Below are 4622 nucleotides of genomic sequence, written 5' to 3'. Positions count from 1 at the left end.
TATTTCAGAACAGAAATAGATAAACAAAATATTTTCCACAAAGGATTAAAATGTTTCAATGAACTCCCAACGGAAATTAAAAATTGTACTGAAATTTTAGCATTTAAGCAAAACTAGCTTTTTCCCGCGGGTTTCCCCCCACTTCTTTATACAAATATGAAAAATACTTTATGTAGTGATCTTATATTTAATTTCTTCTCTAATTTTAATATAGCCGTGATAGCATAATATGTTAGAATAGTCTTATAGCTGGGGTGCTATGGAATGAAAATCAATATTAAGTTTTTGGCACATCACGTGTTTTTGTTTATATAGAAATACCAACTTTGCATTTTAATAACTAAATTTTAGCTATCTAATTTCTTACGAATAATAACTCTAATATCATTCCACAGCATGTTTTAGCACTTCAAAGCATCTATTGAAGTTTTTTAAATTGAAAAGGCATATCAGAAGGAACTAAAGGGGTCACGTGACTTGTGGGTCCGAAGTTATGGCTGATGAAAACGTCCGCGCCCATGTTATGTGCTAGGCACCCTTTTACAAACTCATTTATTTATATGTATTACTATAAGATCCTACCATAGATATGTCTACATACTGAATTTCAAGTTCATGTGACTTATGGTTCCGAAGTTATGGCTGATTAAAACTTCAAAGCCTACTGGATGTGGCCGCCCCTTTTTATAAACTAATTTATATAAACCTTACCATAAGCACCTACCTAGATATAACTTCATATCAAATTTCAAATTCATGTAACTTATGGTTTCGAAATTATAGCTGAAACAAAATTCCCGCCCAAGGGATGTACCACGCCCCCTTTTATAAACTCATTTATATACTCCTTACTATAAGCGTCTCCCATAGAAATGTTTTCGTTCCGAAGTTGTAGCTGATTAAACATTTGCAGGCCTATTGAAGGTGCCACGCCCTCTTGCGAGATTTACGGCATATTTGCAAATAAAACCATACCTATAACCTTCCCGGGGTAAAAACAAGTAAGTCTGCAAAGTTTCGTGCGATTCCATCTCGTGGCTCAAAAGTTATAAAGTAATAAACAAACAGACACTCACATTTATATATATAGATTACATGAATATTGTAAAAGTACAGCTATAAGATAGCTCACGAATATTTATTGTATGAAATTAGGCTTTTAGCCGTAATAAATAAATAAATATAACTATATAAATCTATCGAAGATGTTTGAAATAGGGATAAAACCACCCCTGCTTACCACGTAGCGGTAGTTTTCGGAAAGGTGAATAAACTATATTTGATAATTGCGCCGGGTATCTAATGTTCGGTTCCACCCGAACTAACGCTTTTTTACTTGTTTTAAATAAAATTGTTTTTCATCTTTTATGTACAATACTCTACTATTTCTTCTTTTGCTACTCATTATTTCAAACGCAAGACTTGACTTTTTTTTTGCAAATTATCACCGATCTTGAAATTGAATAAATAATTGAAATTCTAACAAGAACTAACTGTGTACACATTGTTACAAAAAATCGGCCTTATCATGAGTTTCATTTTCCCCGAACCGGTTCAGTTTTCACTTTTGGTTTCGATGTATTTACTATGGGCGGAATCAAAACTTTCGGGTGATTTTTTTTCGGGCGAAACTCAGGATAAGGCAGAATAACTCCTTCCATATCATGAGTTTAATTTTCCCCGAACCGGTTCACTTTAACGTTTGGTTTCCATGTATTTACTATGGGCGGAATACAAATTTTACTTTACAACAGTTTTAGAAACCGTTAGAAAAACGTCGAAATTTGTTAAATTGTAATTTTAAGAAAAATAAGATAAGTCCCAACAAAAATGAAATAACTCCTAATGCCTTAATTGCAAACAAAATGAAATAAGTCGCAACAAAAATGAAATAACTCCTGTTTACGCGGGGGTTTGGTAGATAACTGACGCTCTGGTGTCCCAGAGCCTTTATTTATAACAAAAACTCTTAACCTACACATACACAATTCTTACCCTAACCATAGTATATCTAAAACATGTGTGTTGCACTACACATGTAGTAGGTATGTATAACTTATCTAGAAAAACACTTAAACCGACAGTGCCAGGAAGTAATAAAAATAGTATACGGTTTCACTTGCATTTTAAGCCAATCGCATTTCATAACATTTAAGAAATGCATACGTGACTATTCCCATACACCCTGGCACTGAATTGTAATGTCTATAATTGCCAACTAAACAACCCTTAGGTCATGTTGTGCGCATGTGCACTATGTATGTATGTGTACAATGCCGTTGCACGTGCGCACAATTGCTACTTTCTATTGTTCTACTTATCGGCCTTACAATCGTTACCACATGCTGAGGACATGCGCATCCTAAATGTGTGCCCTATGAGTGTGCGTAACTAATCTTAAGACTTGTGCAACAAGACTTAACAACTCCTAATGGTAAAAAATAATTAAATAACTGCCAACAAAATTTCGTTGGGAAATAATTCCCAAAAAAAATTTTTGAAATAAGTCCCAACGCACTGGGAGTTATTTCATAATGAAACAATTTGTTTCAAGCAGGGACCGAAAATAACAGTAATTTTTTTTTCGATGTTATAAAAATCTGGGGCAAAATATTGTCCTAGAATAAAGTTATCAATGTTCCTTTGATCCCAGGACCTCCTGGACAAGAATCCTGGATTCTTTTTATTTTTCTAACTTTTTGGGAAAAAGTCCAATAATAACTTAAAAAGCCGCACTTTTATTTTTTAGGTCTAGCAATAAAAGTTAAACTTGGCCAAATATTTTTTAAGTCCGAAATAAAAGTCCTTAAGTAAATGTAATAAATAATAAATAATAAAATAAATAAAGGTCATAAGACATGCACCGTTGTTTCGATTTTCAAAAAATAGGTGTCAAATTAAAGGGCTTGGCCTGTGATGTGCAATATGGGTTTAGTTTTTTAAAAGGCTGTCATATATGAATTAATATATCTGACTCAACCAGCAAATCAAAGAAGCCGTGGACTTGTGTTCATGGGCGTAGCCAGGTAGGGGCAGGGGGGGGGGGGGGGGGGGGCCCGAGCCCCCCCCTAACTTCCAAATTTTTGCCTAAATATTCAAAAATAGTACCACGAAATGCTTGCTTGATAATTTCGGCCCCTTAACTTTCAAGGTTTTTCCTATATATACTGTATAACAAATTATACTCCCAACGCTAACAAAATAATTAGTAAATTGATTTAAAAAGTGGATATGTGGATCATCCGGTTCTGTATCAAGTTATTCTCTCTAACTTCAAAGCACTTCCATTTAAAAAGGGTAAAAACCTGGCTGCAGTCGACAATGAGCAAAAATAGTTCAATTGTTCATTACTTTGTCTTTAGGTTTGTGTCTTTTCTAAGCGTACAACGAAAGTTTTGTATCACAGATTATTGAGATTATTGATAAAACTATAGACCGGTTGGGTGAACAGCCAAGAGGTTTACTTCTTAAGTGTGACAAAACAAAATCAAGCAATACATATTTTTAGCATAAATGAATATACCAGCATAAAAAATCTGCATACTCAAAATGTTCAATACGTCCTCATATTTATTTATACATACCTATGTATATAATTTAAGAGAAGATATTTCGCTGCAAAGCAATGATTATAAATTGTTAGTTACCCTTTCGAAACTGCGGAGGAATATTACAGAGTATACGGAAAAAAGTTTATTTTTTTACATTTTTTATTTTGAACAACGTCTGGCCCGGCTATTTGGTTTACTATACAGGTATGTAGAGCTATGAATTTAAAAAATACATCAGGGTTTAGTTGAGATATTTGCTTTTGACCACTATGTTTTGTACATTTCCCAGTACTGCAAAGCTTTTGACTGACATTCAACTGGGAGTGGCCCGCGTACGCTGGGTTTGGGTCCCGCCACGTTAAAACCCTGCCCAATGAAAAAAAACACATGCCTCGGGTGACACCCCCTTCTTTTGATGACGATCACGGCAAACATAGGAAGGACTATGATTTTAGGGTATGCACTTGGAATATCCGAACCCTTAACCGGGATGGTGCTTCTGCGCGACTGGTTGATGTCCTAGGGAAAAATAAAGGCTGGCATCACCGCCATCCACGAAATGCGATGGATGGGGCGAGGAAGGTAAGCGTGGAGCCTTGCGACGTCTACTACAGTTGCCACATAAAGGAGTGCAATTCGGTGTTGGATNGTCTACTACAGTTGCCACGTAAAGGAGTGCAATTCGGTGTTGGATTTGTGGTGGGAGAGAGACCGGCGTTCACTCTAGTGGACGAAAGTCTAGCCACAATCCGCATCAAAGCGAGATCCTTCAACATCTCATTCATATGTGCCAATGCCCCGATGGAAGATAAGGACGAGGCATCCAAGGCTCTCTTATCTTAGAGCGTACATATTAGCTGAGGGTGATCGACTTCGCCGGGGCCCGAAACTTGGCAGTATGTGTTACTGGGTTCTAGAATAAAAAGATCCATCAAGCTACATGGGTGTCTCCACATCGAAAAACCGGAAACCAAATCGAGCATGTTGTGATAGACGGAAGGCATGCTTCCATGTTTTAGATGTACATACGTACACTCCGAGGGCCAAACATCGACTCGCACTACTATATAG

The sequence above is a fragment of the Rhagoletis zephyria genome, unplaced genomic scaffold (genome assembly GCF_001687245.7).
Source record: "Rhagoletis zephyria isolate East Lansing unplaced genomic scaffold, Rhagoletis_zephyria_1.1 Rzeph_scaffold_01410, whole genome shotgun sequence".
In the NCBI taxonomy this organism is placed as follows: Eukaryota; Metazoa; Arthropoda; class Insecta; order Diptera; family Tephritidae; genus Rhagoletis; species Rhagoletis zephyria.
The sequence above is the reverse complement of the archived record's forward strand: the minus strand, read 5'-3'. Positions refer to the sequence as shown.